Source organism: Microcaecilia unicolor, chromosome 3 (assembly GCF_901765095.1).
Source record: "Microcaecilia unicolor chromosome 3, aMicUni1.1, whole genome shotgun sequence".
Taxonomy (NCBI): domain Eukaryota; kingdom Metazoa; phylum Chordata; class Amphibia; order Gymnophiona; family Siphonopidae; genus Microcaecilia; species Microcaecilia unicolor.
In genome coordinates, this window is record NC_044033.1 from 418,317,587 (window position 1) to 418,336,352 (window position 18,766).

At 47.6% G+C, this 18,766-nt stretch overlaps 1 protein-coding gene across 10 annotated transcripts in view; it reads left to right on the forward strand.

The window, feature by feature from the left end:
* The window catches only part of PUM2 (pumilio RNA binding family member 2), a 334,312-nt gene that overhangs the window by 33,710 nt on the left and 281,836 nt on the right, over positions 1 to 18,766 (forward strand). The window contains exon 1 of one of the 10 annotated variants that reach the window (XM_030198822.1): positions 5,719 to 5,928. The exons of the other annotated variants lie outside the window; for them this stretch is intronic. The gene's annotated coding sequence lies outside the window, so the exon portion shown is untranslated. Of the gene's footprint in view, positions 1 to 5,718; positions 5,929 to 18,766 lie in introns of those variants that run through there. 10 annotated transcript variants of the gene reach the window in all.

The following is an 18,766-nucleotide window of genomic DNA, read 5'->3' on the forward strand; positions in this document are numbered from 1 at the left end:
TGTCATCAGCTCACATTGCAGGTCAGAGCAACGTTCAAACCGATTATCTAAGCAGACACCACATCGACCCAGCGGAGTGGGAGTTGGCAGATGAAGTGTTCCTTCAACTCTGTACCAAATGGGGAACACCCGTAGCGGATCTGATGTGTCAAGCACAAATGACAAAGTCCCGTGCTTTTACATCAGACGGAGAGATCCTCGCTCGGCGGGGTTGGATGCCTTGGCTGAACCCTGGCCTCTGGGCCTCCTATATGTGTTTCCGCCTTGGCCCTTGATAGGGCGAGTACTCCTGCGAATTCGGCTGCACCAGGGAGTGGTGATTCTCATTGCCCCGGATTGGCCCAGGCGGCCGTGGTATGCGGACCTCCGGCGGATGCTGGTGGAGGCTCCTCTTCCTTTGCCTCTGATACCGAACCTGTTGACGCAGGGCCCGGTAACCATGGAGGATCCCTGCCGCTTTGGTCTTACGGCATGGCTATTGAGAGGGCGCAATTGAGAGACAAGGGCTATTCTAATAAGATCATCTCCACTCTCTTGCAGGCCCGCAAGCGGTCCACTTCCGTTGCGTATGCCCGGATTTGGCACCAGTTTGAGGCCTGGTGTGTTCCAAAGACGATCACACCCATACGGGCTTCTGTCTCGCTGATTCTTGACTTTTTGCAGGATGGTGTACAAAAAGGCTTGGCCTATAATTCCCTGCAGGTGCAAGTGGCAGCATTGGTATGCTTTCGAGGGAAGGTCGCTGGCCTCTCCTTAGCTGCGCATCCAGACATTGCACGGTTTCTTAGAGGGGTGCTTCGGCTCTGTCCTCCCGTGCGGGCACCTTGTCCGGCTTGGAACCTGGGGCTAGTATTAAAGGCTCTTCAGTGTTCGCCCTTTGAGCCGCTGAGGCGAGCTTCGGAGAAGGATGTGACTCTAAAGACAGTCTTTTTGGTGGCCATTACATCAGCGAGATGGGTGTCTGAGCTCCAGGCGCTGTCCTGTCGAGACCCATTTCTGCAATTCTCAGAGTCCGGATTTACGGTACGTACTGTGCCTTCCTTCCTGCCTAAGGTGGTTTCAGCGTTTCACCTAAACCAGCCTATTTTTCCTTTACTAGGGAGGAGTTTCCGGAATCTTTTGGGCAGTTGCACCTTCTGGATGTGCGCAGGGCTCTGTTGCAGTATCTGCAGATGCCAAATGCTTTCAGGACCTCTGATCACCTTTTTGTATTGTTGTCAGGTACTTGCAGAGGGTCTCCAGTGTCTAAAGCCACTATAGCCCGTTGGCTTGAGGAAGCCATTTTTTCTGCATATCTGCTATCTGGCCGGCCTCCGCCTGACGCCTTTAAGGCACATTCCACAAGAGCGATTTCCTCCTCTTGGGCTGAGACGGGAGCACTCTCTCTTCAAGAGATATATAGTGCAGCTACTTGGGCTTCTAAGCTCTCTTTTGCCCGTCATTACAGGCTGGATGTGGCTGCCAGGAGGGACGTGCTTTTTGGAGCACAAGTGCTGCGTGTGGCGTGGCTTGTTCCCGCCCTATCTAGGGATTGATTTGACACATCCCATTCGTAATGGATTCATCTGCTGTTTTTCCTGCAGACATGTTCCCTCTTTGGGAGAAGTTGGAAAACAGTCTTCAGGATTTCTGTTCTACTACAGGAGGCTGAGTTCGTCCCTCCTTTGTGTTATTGCTCCTGTTCTGGGGCATTTGTTCACTGTGAGAAAAGTTCATGTTATGCTACTTTGCGGTTTAACACTGCTTTGGAAGTTTCAAATACTGAGAGGCAGATGGAGCTAGCCGTCCAGGAGGCACTATGGTTTTCAGTGTTCTCTATCTTCCCCTGCTGGTAGGTGGCCACAACCCATTCGTAATGAATTCATCTGCTGTGACTAAAGGAAAGAAAATTACCAAGATAAGAACCTAATTTTCCCTTTTTCAGTTTCTCCAGGTAAAGATCTTCTTGGAAGGAAACTTTCAAAATACTATGCACTCTGCTTCATATTCTCTTAATTATTTATGCCATTCTGTATTCTTTTATAGAGCAATTATATCAGTTCTCTGATTCCATTCCTGCAGATAAGCAAGAGATAGGCTTATGAACCTCAACATGTATACGCTGGGAGAGAGGAGATATGATAGAGACCTCTAAATTAGAGAGTTCCACAGGGACAGAAATCCAACCCATCCCCACCCCATGTAATCTTCTCCATCCCAGCTCCCGGCCCGCCAAGCTCTTGCCATGCCGCAGTCACCTTGAGCGTCCCCACCCCAAGAAAGCCCGATTCTATAAGCAGTAAAAATACTAGTAAAAGTAACATAAATCATTTTCTTCTATACTCTAAGACAGCAGATGTACAGATCAGCACAGGACCCAAAGCAGTCCAAATTCTAAAACAAGTAAAGTCAGAAACAACACAGTTTATACCTAATTGTTCAATTACCCTTAGGATTCACCTTTGGGATTAAAAAATCAAAACCATGTACATGTAAGAACTGGATAAGGACTAGATAAATGAATTAAAACAAAGTTGCTTTTAATAAGTGATACTAGATGCAGTATTCACATAGCATGCAGCCTGAGGCAACAGATTTATTTTCTACTAAACATAAATAACTTTGTAGGAACTTGGCGGCTAATAGTATTCTGGCACATTTAGACTGATGCTGGACAAAACTCCTGCATGAAGGAAGCCATTCTCTATTAAATACCTTTCTGTGAAAAGGTAGTAATAAAAAAAGCAAGTGCATTTTTATAATATTCCACTGCAATTCACAAAAGGAGCAAGTTCCCACATGCCATCTTTTTCTTTTGATGTAGGCACAGGGAAAAAAAAGATTTTAAATGCTCCCATGTTTCAGCTTAATTCATTTTTAATGTGGGATATAGATGTGACAAATAAGTAAATAGATAGAAACTTTGAATGTTGAGCACCTGATTCTCATAACATGTCTGTTTTAGTGACCCTTTGCCAGGAGAAAATAAGGGAGATTAAATAAAAAATGCCACCAACAAAGAATGACAATGTAGATGCAGCAGCTCTTAGGTTCGCTCGCTTTGTTTTGAGTGTACAGTGATGATGGCAGCGCAAGGAAGGAGAAACACTCACCCTTTTACCTTCCCAACTCCATCCATCCACCTCCCTTCCGACTCTAGGTGCCCTCCCGACATATAGCTTGAGGCAGCCTAGTGGTCTAATGGCTTCGGGGCAGGAAAGATCCTCACTCTTTCCTACTGTGGTGCTGATCCTCTCCACTCTGCTTTTTTTTAACATGGCTGCCTAGACTTTCAGCGGCAGCCTTGCATGGTTTCCAGGGAAGTCTCGGCAGCCATGTTAAAAGAGCAGAGAGGAGAGGATCAACGCAGTGGCAGTGGGCAGGAAAGAGTAGGAATCTTTCCTGCACTGAAGAAGCCACTAGACCACCAGGGTACCTTGAGGTTTGTGGCCGGAGGGCACTCGGGGGAGGGAAGGCACTTCCGTAGGGATCCCACAGGTTCTAGGTCCATCCCCACAGGATTCCCATGGACCCCAGATCCATCCCTGTGAGATCCCCGCAGACATGGAGGGGATTCCCTTGTTACCCGCATGAATCCTGCTATCCTCGTTCCCGGTCAGCTCTAGTTTAAATATCTCGGGAGCATTGAAGTACAGGAAGTGAGCCTTTTTCAAATGAAGGAAAACTCTGGAATGAGGGGGTATACAATGAAGTTAAGAGGAAATAGGCTTAGGAGCAATCTAAGAAAGTATTCATTCCCTGAAAGGGTGGTGGATGTGTGGAATGGTCTCCCAGTGGAGGTTGTGGAGACAAGGACTGTGTCAGAATTTAAGAAAGCGAAGGGGAAGTGACGTCATCGGGTAGCATGGCAGCCTAGCCTCGGAGCTCCCTCTCCCACTACCGAAAAACCGGGTAAAATAGCAACCCAAAGGGAGAAAAAATCAGAATTTAAGAAAGCGTAGGACAAGCTTGTGAGATCCCTTAGGAAAAGGAAAAGTTAATGGTTACAGAGGATGGGCATACTGGATATGGGCCATTTGGCCTTTATCTGCTGTCATGTTTCTGTGTTTCCATGACTCTTAGTTTATTATCAGGAAATTTATGAAGAAAGTAGTTTGTGTATTTCACATATGTCTGCTTTGATACAGTGTCGCAGCCTTGGCCATAGTAGCCCATAGAATTCATGGCATTTTGCCTCACATTTATGGAAAGATATTACAGACTGGCCAGTGTCCCTTGTAGAGGGATAGCAGCTGTTTGGCAGTGAACCTTTATGAAGTACCAGTGTATGGCATTACAAATGCTTTCTACAGCTGCATTATAGTAACATAGTAACATAGAGCAGATAAAGACCAGCATGTTTCATCCAGTCTGCCCAGCAAGAGGTAGTTAGACTCATACCTACTGCTCTGTGCAGAATATGCATGTTACCGCCTGTATGCTTGTGTTTAGGATCATATTTGCTTCTCTCCCTGCAGGTTACACCTCTCTGATGTTTGATTTCCTTTGATTATCGTTTATTTAGACTTGATATACCACCTTTCAGCTGGACAACCAAAGCAGTTTACAAAAGCAAAACAGCTGAAAACAGAAAGGAACTTCATTGAGTAAAATGACAGGAGCAGTAGGAGGGTAGAAGCGAAAAGGAAAAGGGTTCTCTGTCGTCCAGAGTATACCACATTACCTTAGAGAGCTCTGTGGGAAGGCTAAAGAGAGAAGAGAGGTTTTCAGAGCAGAGTGAAATTTGTGATGGTACTGCTCTGATCAAGAGGAAATGAATTCCAAACACAGAGGCTTGGATGAAAAAAGCAGAATGCTACGTAGCGGCAAGGTGGGAGCAGTGAACCGAACGAAGGGCCGGGCGGTGTGCAGTTGCAGAATAAGGGCATCTGAAGGTAGTGACGACAGCTGGCCTTGCTGAGTTTAAAGGGGGTCTGGACAGATTCCTGAAGGAAAAGTCCATTGATCGTTATTAAATTTTGGGTTTTTGCCAGGCTCTTGGGGCCTGGATTGGCCGCTGTCGGAGACAGAGTGCTGGGCTTGATGGACCTTTGGTCTTTTCCCAGCGTGGCAGTACTTATGTACGGAACAAAAAGGAGAGAGATGAAGGGGCCCAAGATAGAGAACTTTGTGTCAGTGAGAGAAACTGGGAGCCAGTGATGTTGCATGAGGAGTGGGGTTATATGATCGTGGTTGTGTTCATGAATAAGGAGTCTAATAGCTGGCATACCAGAGTAGACAATATTACAATATTCAAGACAAGTGGAGACAAGGGAATAAGAAGAGAGGCACAGACAGGGTTGTCGGCATAACTACGCAGGGATCAGATGAGGCGAAGTGAAAAGAAGTAGGAGCTGACAACGGAAGAAATATGGGCCTCAAAAGATCATTGGGAACCTAGGGCAACACCAAGGGTAACTTAAGAACTCCACCAGAGCAATCCTCTTGCTAGATAGGATTCTTTGCATTTATTCCATGCGTTTTTGAATTCTGTCACTGTTTTGTCCCAACACCCTCCACCAGGAAGGCATTCCAGGCATCTACCGCTCTTTCACAGAAAAAGTGTTTCCTAATGTTGCTTTTAAGTTTACTCCTTGCCAATTTCATTTCATATTCTTTAGTTCTTTAGCCTTCCTGTCTTTGAAAAAGATATGTTTGCTCATTTAAACTTGTTAAGTATTTAACATACTGCATCATATCACCCCTGTCTCTTTTCTCCCCTAGGGTATTCATATTCAGGTCTTCAGGTCTCTTCTCATATGTCTTCTGGTGCAGACCCATACCAGATAATCTTTCCACTACTAGAAGATTTCAGGCATCTTCTTGCACAGGACAGTTCTTTTGTCACAAATTATATATTCTTTCACTGTTACATAACTCATCCTCAACAAATTCTGATGGCTCGTCCACATGACAGAAGAACAAAGAAATCCGACTTAACATTACAGTGTAAGTAAAGATTCTGGCTGCTAACGTAGATTTTAGTGAGTAGCGTAGTCTCGGGGCAAAAACATATCTGTTGGAGGGAGACTAGATGATTTAGATTTTTGGATTTAATTACTTGTCTCTTCCATTGTCCTTGTGGCCAGTTTCCGCATGAGGCAATCCCAGTAGAATTGATATTCTTGACTCCTTCAGCACCAAAGTACAGATAATGGAGGCCTTCATAGACTCTGTCTTGGTATCACACCAATATGACACATAGCCATTAGCTATTCTTGATTGAGGGCAGATTACCAAACCCTGTGGTCGGAACACTCAGCCTCCAAAGGAATCCAAATATCACATTAACTTTCTTGAGCTGAGAACAGTTTCAGCATGCTCTGGAGGCTTTTTAGCACTTGCTGTCCAGCAAAATCATAATATATAGACTGCCAGACTTCAGTATATAAGCAGAAAGACTTCTAGGCATTTTTGTTTCAACCTAGGAAATGGTAGTAATTCATGTTAAAAGCCACATGTGTGACTAATTATCCTAGTGTCTACAGAGATAATTTTTTGAAGTGTATAGACCCATAGTTGAGTCATGAACTAGAACAAAATCTTGCCTAATTCCTTCTTAGCTCTTGAACATTTAGAGACAAGGTTCCCAGAGTAGTCAAGATCTTGGAGGACAAAATAAAGCAGGCCAGGATTTCATCGCTGTTATGGCTGTGGTTATTCATATTGTTTCCTGGATAACAACCTGCATGAGTTAAACAGCACAAATTGCCTTGAGCAGTGGTGACTGCCATATGGAGGATTTGTGCCAAAATACACAGTTATGTGAATTTGCAAAGAATGCTGTCTTTATATCCCCTCTTGTGACTGAACAAAGAGAATTGCCTTTGTGTTCTTGAGTAGATTATTGTAAGATGATTACTAATGTTGGACAACAATATAAATCACAAGTTTGGGATGCTACCCTGCAGGAACGTTTTGTATATCTTCAGAATCAGGGAGAAAAGGTCTAGCTATCATTGCCATTAAGATGGGAAAGTGTGTAGAACCTTCAAGGCTGTTAGCTTCCAAATACTTGACTTCATGAAGTCTCACTGGATCTGTGGTTCTGGCTGAAGCAGGGCACCTAGAGATACCCTTTAATAGATATTGGCAAGGCACCTAGGTATAAGTTAGTTCTTACTTCAGTTTGATGTTACTGTATTGGTGAATGGGTATCTGTACATAAGTACATAAGTAGTGCCATACTGGGAAAGACCAAAGGTCCATCTAGCCCAGCATCCTGTCACCGACAGTGGCCAATCCAGGTCAAGGGCACCTGGCACGCTCCCCAAACGTAAAAACATTCCAGACAAGTTATACCTAAAAATGCGGAATTTTTCCAAGTCCATTTAATAGCGGTCTATGGACTTGTCCTTTAGGAATCTATCTAACCCCTTTTTAAACTCCGTCAAGCTAACCGCCCGTACCACGTTCTCCGGCAACGAATTCCAGAGTCTAATTACACGTTGGGTGAAGAAAAATTTTCTCCGATTCGTTTTAAATTTACCACACTGTAGCTTCAACTCATGCCCTCTAGTCCTAGTATTTTTGGATAGCGTGAACAGTCGCTTCACATCCACCCGATCCATTCCACTCATTATTTTATACACTTCTATCATATCTCCCCTCAGCCGTCTCTTCTCCAAGCTGAAAAGCCCTAGCCTTCTCAGCCTCTCTTCATAGGAAAGTCGTCCCATCCCCACTATCATTTTCGTCGCCCTTCGCTGTACCTTTTCCAATTCTACTATATCTTTTTTGAGATACGGAGACCAGTACTGAACACAATACTCCAGGTGCGGTCGCACCATGGAGCGATACAACGGCATTATAACATCCGCACACCTGGACTCCATACCCTTCCTAATAACACCCAACATTCTATTCGCTTTCCTAGCCGCAGCAGCACACTGAGCAGAAGGTTTCAGCATATCATCGACGACGACACCCAGATCCCTTTCTTGATCCGTAACTCCTAACGCGGAACCTTGCAAGACGTAGCTATAATTCGGGTTCCTCTTACCCACATGCATCACTTTGCACTTGTCAACATTGAACTTCATCTGCCACTTGCACGCCCATTCTCCCAGTCTCGCAAGGTCCTCCTGTAATCGTTCACATTCCTCCTGCGACTTGACGACCCTGAATAATTTTGTGTCATCGGCGAATTTAATTACCTCACTAGTTATTCCCATCTCTAGGTCATTTATAAATACATTAAAAAGCAACGGACCCAGCACAGACCCCTGCGGGACCCCACTAACTACCCTCCTCCACTGAGAATACTGGCCACGCAATCCTACTCTCTGCTTCCTATCTTTCAACCAGTTCTTAATCCATAATAATACCCTACCTCCGATTCCATGACTCTGCAATTTCTTCAGGAGTCTTTCGTGCGGCACTTTGTCAAACGCCTTCTGAAAATCCAGATATACAATATCAACCGGCTCCCCATTGTCCACATGTTTGCTTACCCCCTCAAAAAAATGCATTAGATTGGTGAGGCAAGATTTCCCTTCACTAAATCCGTGCTGACTTTGTCTCATCAGTCCATGTTTTTGTATATGCTCTGCAATTTTATTCTTAATAATAGCCTCCACCATCTTGCCCGGCACCGACGGTGCAGCTTTTGGATATAAGATTTTCCAGTTCACAATCGACCTTCTTTGGAAGAGAACTACTATCATAGGTCCCACCTTATCCAAACTGGGGTGTGGCCAACAGAATAGAGAAGTGTCTTGTAGATGTCTTCATACGCTTGTACATTTTTCACACTCTATCTAAAATATACAGTTCAAACTGCATTAAAGTATGCATTTCCTTGTTATCCACCTGACCAGTCCAGACTAATGTGGTTATGTCCATCCACCTACAGAAAGAGACAGAGAAAATAGTACTAAGTAATTTGCCTTTCAAGGGTATCATGCCACCTGGACTGCTCAATATTTTCTTTCTCCTAATGGATGGTGGACAGACGGTGCAGCTCCTGGCTGGGGCTTGACTGGATGGCTCCTGACCTGGTTTGTCCAGGTGTCGGTTGAGCAAGGGGTTCTGGCTGAGTATTTGGTCTGACTAGCTAATACCTGGTGGTGCCAGGACCCACATCTCTCAGCTAGGATGACACCTGGTGGTACTGGGTCCCTCCCTCCCTCCTCCCCCCCCCCCCCCCCCCCAGCTCCACTTCTGCCCTGTTCGGCGTTTTAGGAATATATTGTAGCTGATATGAGACAACAGCCTTGTGGGACAATTAATTCTCAATAGGGATACCTCTTTCTGTTTCTTTACAGTTTTGGTAGTGTGTTGGGTATAGCTCCTACTGTGCTTCAGGACCCCTCCTTACCCTGGGCCGCTTATCAGGATGAGAGTTCTACAGTTTTTGACGGGCTTCAGTTTGTCTAGCACAGCTGATTGGGGAGTCGAGTCCTCCTTTCCAGTGGCGGCTGACTTAGTCCCCTTGGGGCTTCTGTGTGGGCAGGGAGTGCCTTTCCTCCTGCTTGCTGTGGCACTGCAGCTTTCATAAAAGAAAGAAAAGAAAAAGTACCTATTGCCACAAAGCCATTGGAGCAGGTCGGTGTAAGGCATTGTTTGTGCCCGGCTCTTTCAGTGCTTCCTTTGGTGGTTTGGCACAGTATCTTCATGGCACTGTTTCGAGTGCTTTTGTTTTCTGTGTTGGTGACTTGGCTGGTGAGTGATTCTGCTGCATTAAGGTTTTTGTCTGCTGGTCCTATTGACTGGCTCAGTTTGCCAGTACCAGGAAGAGCTTCTCGCTTCCTGCGGGTGGCATGGAGTCAGCTGATGTTCCTCCCTGCCTTAGGTAATGGTCGGGAAAGTGCTGCTTGTAGTTGGCTGGGGGGACGTGGCTTTCAGACAGGGCTTGGACCTTTCGCAGCATGGGCCCAATGTCTCTATTCTGTTAATCACAGCCAGTGTTTGCAGCCAGGTCGGCAGCGCTTTTGCTTGTTCCAGTGGTATTGCTTCCTGCTGCCTTGATGCAACCTAGTTCGTTGTGCGGTTTCTTATTCAGGAGGGAGAAGTGGCCTAATGGTTAGTGCAGCAGGCTTTGATCCTGGCAACCTGGGTTCAATTCCCACTGCAACTCCTTGTGACCTTGGGCAAGGCACTTAACCCTCCATTGCCCCAGGTACAAAAACTTAGATTGCGAGCCCTCTAGGGACAGAGAAAGTGCCTGCATATAATGTGTACAGCACTGCGTAGATCTAGTAGTGCTATAGAAATGATTAGTAGTAGTAGGGTTTCACACCCTGAACTGTTCGGGGTTCAGCACTGGTTTCTGCTTATGGCCTGGTCAGCCTCCAGTGTTTCCCCTTGTCTTTTTATCTGACCTGGGCCTGCATTTCTGGCTGTGCCTCTCGACTGCTTTTTCTTTTGGCTCCTGGAGGCCTCTTGGCAGTGGCTACCGGATGATAGGCAGTTGCCCTTTCAGGCCAGATACGGTTCACGTCTGGAGGTGTCCTGCTGGGGTGAAAACGGGCTGCTTCCTTTCTTAATCCCAGGCTAGCTGTATTTGGTGCTATAGGCAGCAGCACTGGGGTGCGGCCTACCGGTGGCTGCATGGTGGCTGTTCTGCTTTAGTGCTAAGGGGTCCTGCATCCATTTCGGTGGCATGCTGGCTGCGGGCTTCGGTGTCTGTAGTTTCAGCATGGCTCTGTCTTCAGAGTTGCTGGGCGCTCTCTCTGCTTGCACAGGGTTTTTTCTCTAGCAGGACCTTGAAGATCCATAGCTTGCTGTGGAACTCTGTGCTGTCACTGACTGTAGTGCATGGTACCATCGCTGGAGTTGGAAGTCTTGTATCTCAACCTCTAGGATGTAGCTCCATCTTGGGTTGCCCAGTGTCTCCCCAATGTGGCAAATAGCTCCTTCTATGGTTGGAGAAATTTCTACATCTTTCGTGGAGTGCATGGCTCCATCACGTGGAGTGCATGGCTCCATCTCTGGTTGCAAGTATGGTTCCATTGTGGTAGGTGTTGCTACATCGTGGGCCATTGAATGGAGCTCCATCACTGGAAGGGACTCCATCTCTGGATGGGGTCCATGGCTCCCTCTCTGGTGGTAATTTGGCCACCTCTTCCATAGTTCCATTTCTGGCTATGGTGCATGGCTTCATCTTGGATGTAGGAGTTAGACACATCTCTGGATGGGGAGCGCTTGAGTAGGGCTTCGTCTCTGGATACCGAGCACTGACTGTCATCTGTACTCCATCGCTGGATGTTGCCTATTGCTCCCCCTCCAGCAGTCACACTTCCTCCATCTTAGCTGTGGAGCCTAGCGCCTTCAACTGGGAATGGCTCTGATTATAGGGCAGGGCTCCACCTCCAGCTCTTGGGCACAGCTACTACTGCTTCAACTTATTTCTTTAGCACTACTAGACTACTGCATACTAGTGTATGCAGCGCACTACATTTTATATGCAGGTACTTTCTCTGTCTCTTATGGGCTCACAGTCTAAGTTTTTTTGCACCTGAGGCAATTGAGATTTAAGTGACTTGCCCAGAGCCACAAGGAGCTGCAATGGGAATCAAATCCAGTTCCCCAAGATCTCGGTGCACTAGCCTCTTTTTCAAGTGGAGGAGTAGCCAGTGGCAAGATTTGAGCCCAGACAGCTTCTAATAGAGTACAGGACCATGCTCTACTGAACCACCAGCTCTGTTTCAGGGTGTCGGCCGTGGCCCAGCCTCTGGAAGTTGGTGATGCCTCCCTCTTAGGGATCGGACGTGCCTCCCATCTCGGGGAGTCGTGCTGGGTCCCTTCTTGGAGTATTAAGTGGGATTCCATGGATTTTGATTGTCCAGAGCCCTCTCTGGTTCTTCTGTGGTGTCATCCCTGCAGTTGAGCAGGTTTATCTCTGGGTTAGGGTCCCTTTCCTACATGTGCAGCGTAGCTGCTTTTCTACAGATTGAGTGTGTATTCATTTACGTAGAAATTCTTGGCTCCATCCCTGACTATAGTACAGGGATCATTCTCTGGCAGCTCGCCTTCGTTGCACCTCAAGGGGTGGAGCGGGCTTCCATCTCTGGCAGTGCAGCAGGCCTCCGCCTCTATTGGGGCTTATGGTCCTTTGCATGTAGCACATGGCTCCTTTTCTTTGGTCTCGCTGAGTGGTGAATGTATGGTGTATAGCTGGGTGGCCAACTTGCTGACCCTGTGGAGCATGGCCATGGCTCTGCCTTTGAGTTCCTTTTGTGGTGTCCCTGCTTGACCTATGCCGGTAGGTCATGCTCCTTTTTTGTCTGGGAGGAGGCCATTTTGGTTTTCATCTGAGCTTTCCAAGGTTTTTAAAGGTCCTGTCTCAGCACTTCGCTGGGTTCTTCCTGGGAAGGAAGATTTTTGAGCTATTGATTCCTCTTTCTGTTAGCATGTTCATGGTTTGAGTTTAAGATTGAGTGGGCATCCCTTCCTGTAGCTGTTGCTTGGGATTGACGTATGGCAATGCTCTTGTTCTCAACGGCTCTGTTCTCTTAGCGCAATAGCTTCTCCTTCCCTCTCTTTGTATGGTGGCCTGTGCCTTCCAATTAGCGCAGAAGCTTGGCTTCATCTCCTCTCCTGTGCCCTTCTCAGGTGCTGTTGGGAGCATGACATTCTCTATTCTTTGAGCATGCCGGTTTCTTGGCCTTGTTCCCTGGGTCTCTCTTTCTCTCTCTCGCTCGCTCGACATGCTACACGTACTCTCCTGGACTTCAAAGTCCCTGGCTCCTTAAGTCCCCTTCTGCCTCTCTCCGGTCAGACATATACAGTTTGTTTTTGTGGTCTGTGGGTTCTGGCAGTTTATCTTTCCCCTTCTTGGGATGATTGCTTTCAGTAGAGGACTTCTGTTCTTCCACAGTTGATGTTGCAGGATCTTTGTTCTTTGGTTTCTCCCGCCCTAATAGGAACACTTCTTTGCTATATCCCATTAGTCTGGACTGGTCTGGTGGATGACAAGGAAGGAAAAATTGTCTTACCTGATAATTTTCTTTCCTTTAATCCAACCAAACCAGTCCAGATGCCCTCCCTTTCTGGTGTCTTTCAGTTCTGGTTTCTTTAGGTCTCAAGCCCTGGGGTACTTGGTTTCTCTTGTCCTCACTGCAGCAACAGGAGTTTTGTCATCTTAAAATCCATTTTCATGACACCTGGCTATGCCAACTGCGAGTTCACGATGCCACGTTTCTATGCCAGCTACATGTGGCTCCTGCTTCAGTTTGAGCCTTGTCCCACTTCCCAGATTAGGGGGTGGGTCTGCATATCAGGAAGTGCAGGCCTAGTGGCGAATCATCTTTTCTCATTCCTCTGGGCGGGGTCTATGGATGGGCTTTGCTTTCACAGGGATTCCTAATAATACTGTTCCTTGGCACCAGTTACTTTCCTGACTGAATTTGACTTCTCTTCAGGCGGTACAGAGCACCATTGCTTGGCAAGTCAAAATACTAAGCATTCCAGGCAGCATGATACTCTTGAAAGGTGAATTACTTGGAACTATTTTTTCTATCTCCTTCTGCTGGTGGATGGACAGAACATCATTAGTGTAAACTGATCTGGTTGGATTAATGGAAAGAAAATTTTCAGCTAAGGTATAACTTTTCCTATTCACTGATATATATAATATACACTATTAGAGGCATATTTTCAAAGCACTTAGCCTTCCAAAGTTCCATATGCTTCTATGGAACTTTGGAAGGCTAAGTGCTTAATTATGTAAATATTAAAATTTGAAAAAATTTTGTAAATATTAACATAATTTAAAAAAAGAAATCAAAACAAAAAGTCTTGATTGCACAACCCTTGGTTCAGTACTTGGTGGAAGCCCTTAATGAACCTTTTAATATTGCCCTTCTGCTCTATTGCTGTGATGATATTGGAGTTGATGGCTTGATCATGTACTGTCAGCAAGCACCCCTCCGTGCTGTCCGCTCTTGCTTTGACACCTCTCTGTGCTGTCCGCGCTCCGCTCAACACCTCTCTGTGTGGTCTGCGCACCTCGGAGCACCTCTCCGAGCTGTCCTTCTTCGCCCGCACAATTGGGGCTAATCCATCTCCTCAACAGAATTGTTCCGGCTCACTTGCAAAAAGCAATTCACAGTACTGTTTATTCTGCAGAGCACTTTTATTTCAGAGCCCCACCAGCCGGCGCATAGAGTATGCGCTGTATTCCAGCTGCTGGTCTCTGTACAACTTACTTCCCTTCTTCTTCCCCTCTCCCCACAAGCCCCCAACAGTTCCCAAAAGTTCAGTCTTGAGACTCCAAACCCAAATGAAATAGACTTTTGAGTCAGTCAGTTCCTCTACTCACTTTCTCCTACTGCCTAGGAGATAGAGGCATTTTCTCCTCCCTCACTTGTCAGCCACCAACACTCTGACAACCTCCCACCGAAAATGTACAGACTGACCTTCTTCATGTAATTACCCTCTGTCCTGAGCAGAAGAACTCCATTTGCTCCTGTTCAGCTTCTTTCATGGCCTTTTCACCGTCCTCCTCCAGCTCAATCTCCTCCCACTCCATGGAGTCTTCCCCCACCCTCTCTCCCAGGTGCTGCTCCTCCCCTTGATTGTCCTCCATCTCCCAATCACCTGCTGACCTTTCTGCCTGCTGGGCGTTGGAGTGCTGTCCCTCATGTTCCCTCCTCCCTTGCAAGTGCTGCTGGGTTCTGTAGTTCACTTCCTTTCTTGCAAGTCTCCTACCCCCTTTCCCCGACAGAGAGTGATCTTCCTTTCTAGGCCTACTGCCCCTGTCAGTTCTTCTCTGCCTTCCCTCTACCTCCTCCTTACATACCCCCCCGCTTAAGAACCTTTTACCCTCCCGGGGCTTGACTCCTTCAACCTCCTGCCCGGCCATTCGGGACAAAATATCCACATTCCCCAATAGTTTGCCTGCCCGATGCTCCACCCGGAACTGAAAGGGTTGCAAGGACAGATACCAACGCATAAGTCTGGCATTAGCGCTTTTCATCTGCATTAACCATTTCAGGGGGGCATGATCCGTAATAAGCCTAAAGGGCCGTCCCTCTAAATAGTATTGACACATTTGGGTGGCCCACTTAATAGCCAGACACTCCTTCTCAATGGTGGCATATCCTTTTTCATGAGGAAGGAGTTTACGGCTCAAATATAATACAGGATGTTCCTCCCCCTCATGGATCTGAGAAAGTACTGCCCCCAAGCCCACCCCCGAGGCATCCGTTTGCAGTACAAAGGGTTTGTCCCATTCAACTGCCTTCAGTACCGGATCCTCACATAGCGCTAAACGCAACTCTTGAAAGGCTTCTTTCTCCTCCTCCCCCCATTTCAACTGATTCGGCCGATTCCCTTTTAGCATATTTGTTAAGGGCTCAGCCTGTGAGGCAAAATGGGGAATGAACCTGCGGTAGTACCCGACTAGCCCAAGGAAACTCCGCAGCCTTTTTTTGGTTGTCGGATAAGAAAACTCCCTAATACTTTGTACTTTATCCAACAAGGGTTTTACCTGCCCACCCCCCACCTTATAGCCCAGATATTTAACCTCCTGTTGGGCGAAGTGACATTTCTGGGGATTAAGTGTGAGACCTGCCTCCCGGAAAGCTGTTAACACCTTCCTGACCTGCCTCATGTGTGTCACCCAGTCCTCACTATGGATAATAACGTCATCCAGATAAGCCGCAGCATAACTCTGATGAGGCCGTAAGACCCTATCTAGCAGGCGCTGACAGGACGCCGCTGCGGAGTTTAATCCAAACGGCATCCTCTTAAATTGAAAGAGCCCCAAGGGGGTAGAAAAGGCCGTCTTGGGTTTAGACTCCGCAGATAAAGGAATCTGCCAATATCCCTTGGTCAAGTCCAGCGTAGACAGATACTGAGCCGACCCCAACCTATCTAATAAATCCTCAATACGAGGCATAGGATAGGCATCAGGCGAGGAGAGGGCATTAACCTGGCGGAAATCAATACAAAACCGCCAGGTATCGTCTTTCTTAGGCACCAGCACCACTGGACTTGACCAAGGACTATATGATTCTTCAATAATACCATACTCCAGCATTTCCTTCACCTGTCTAACCACCTCTTGTTGTTTCACCGGGGACAGCCTATAAGGTCTTTGCCTAACCACCCGGCCCTGATCTGTAATAATCTCATGCATGCTCAAATGGGTCTCCCCCGGACAGGGAGTAAGGACATCCTGGAACTCTTCTAGTAGTGCCCCAAGTTCCTGCTGCTGATCCTTATTTAACTCCTCTGCAATGTGGGGCTTCAGGGACTTAAAGATGTCTGAGATCTGAGGCCCCAGATCCTCCTCCTCCATCGCCTTAGTCCCGCCCCACAGCACCTTCCTTTCCCTCCACAACTTTAACACATTCACGTGATATGTTTGCTTTCTCCCCCTCTTATTCCTCACCTCATACGTAACGGGCCCTCAATTTCTTCGTAATCACCCCCGGTCCCCTCCACCTACTTTCAAATTTATGAGGGCCATCTGCTATCATAATTATGACCTTCTCCCCTTCTGCAAACCCTCGCTCTTTCACTCCCTGATCATAATATGATTTTTGATATTCTTGACTTTTACCCAATTTATCCCGGGCGTAGCCCCCCAATCGTCGCAACCTACTCTTCAGGTCAAACAGATAAGAGACCACCGTACAGTCTCCTCTATCTGGTGGCACCCATTGTTCCCTCAGGATATCCAAAATTCCCCGCGGGCCCCTCCCATACATTAATTCAAATGGAGACACTCCTAATGAAGCCTGCACACTCTCCCTACAGGTGTATAAGACAAATGGCAAGAGGCGATCCCACTCATCCATACAGCTCCCCAACCCTCTACGCAAGAGAGTCTTAAGAGTCTTATTAAATCTCTCTACCAGACCATTGGTCTGAGGATGGTAAGCTGCGGTACGGATGTGTGCAATACCAAACGCCTCCCATACTTGAGCCAATGTACGGGAGAGAAAATTAGTGCCTCTATCAGTAAGTACTTCCCGGGGAAACCCCACCGTACAAAAAATGTGAATCAGCTCAGCGGCAATCACCTTAGCTGACACTGTACGCAGGGGCACCGCCCACGGGAAACGGGTGGCCATATCTAACACCACCAAAATATACACAAAACCCCTCCGTGACTTGGGGAGCGGTCCTACAATATCCATAGCCAGGCGGCCTAGCGGAACCCCAATACGAGGCAAGGGACATAAAGGCGCCCGCTCTGGCCCCCTCTCGGCTACCTTCTGACAGAGCCCACAGGAATTGCAATACCCTTCCACTTCTTTATAAACCCCTGGCCAATAAAACCTTTGCAAAACCTGGTCCAGGGTACCCTGTGTCGCCTTATGTCCCCCCAGCGGGTGATCATGAGCTAATCTCATGATCAGGCTACGAAACCCCTTGGGTATCACCAACTGTTTCTGCCACCCGCTCCCTATTGCCGAGCTAACTCTAAATAGCAGCCCCTTCTCCACCCTAAAATGCGGGGAAGAGCCCCCCTCCCCTTCTCGGGCCCTACTCCAGGCGTACTGCAAGGTCCCGTCAGACTCCTGCTCCTTCTGAAAAGAGGGAAACTGCTCTAGGAGCTTCCCCAGGTCCCTTGGAAAATCTCCTTCCCCCTCAACCTCTATCATGGCCTGCCTTCTTTTCCATTGAGCTCCCTTATTTTGCCGGACCCCTTTCCTACTTTTCCCCGGGGTACCAAAAATCTCAGGATGAAAGGGAAAAACCTGATCCAAAGGAAGACCCTTCCCACCCTCCTGCTGTGACTGACACTGAGCCCGGGTAGTTACAAAGGCTTTTCCCCCTTTCACATATAGGGAAAAAGGGGCCCAGTCCCTCCCCAGTATCAGGTCCTGTGGCAGCCGAGACAACACCGCTACTAATATCCGGTGTGCCCCCATAGGCCCTTTTACGGTCACCCAATGTAAAGGATACCTAGTACTAGCCCCATGAATGCATTGAATAGCTACCTCCCCCTGGCTAGCCCCTCTCTGATCATACTTTCCCTTACTTATACGGGACCATAATCTCCTTGAAAGCATAGATTGGTCAGCTCCCGAGTCTAACAGGGCCTCCACTTTCACCCCCCCCCACCTCCACGACCTGAGTAAAGGGATTGGACACCTGTTTATAAGAATGAGAAGTAAAGCCCTCCTTGGCCCTACAATCCTTCCTTACGTGCCCTTTATGCCCACACCTATAACAAATACGATCCCCAGCATACCCCGAGACCCCCATTCCCCCTTCACCCATACCGGCCAGTTCCCTCTTTGCCTGCAGAGGCTTAGCCCCTGTCATATATCTTTCCTTTCCCGCCCGCACCCCGCCCCCACCCACATGTTGGGACTCTAGAAAGCATTCCATACTTTTAACAACTTCATCCAAAGACCCACAGCCCCGCCTAATCAAGTCCCTTCTCAATTCTGCTGGTAAGGCCTCCAGAAACTGCTCCAACACCAGCTCTAACATTACTTGAGTCACTGAGTTTTTTTCGGGTTCCAACCACTTGGTGGCCAAATCCAGTAATTTCTGGGCCAAAGCCCTGGGCGTCTCTCCTTCTGCCCACCTCCACTCTCTAAATTTCCTTCGGTAGGACTGCTTACTTAGCCCGTACCTGTCCAGAATAGCCCGTTTAAGCTTAGCATAGTCCGCAATCTCAACAGCCGGGAGACTGCGAAATGCTGCCAGTGCCTCCCCGGATAATGCCGGAGCCAGTCTCATAGTCCATTGCTCCCTTGGCCAGGCTGCAGCAACCGCTACCCGTTCAAATGCCCCCAGGTAATCCTCTATGTCGTCCTTATCGGACAGCTTACCCCAGGGTAACCAGTTCATCCCCGTCAGGCCTCCGATCAACGGTGCT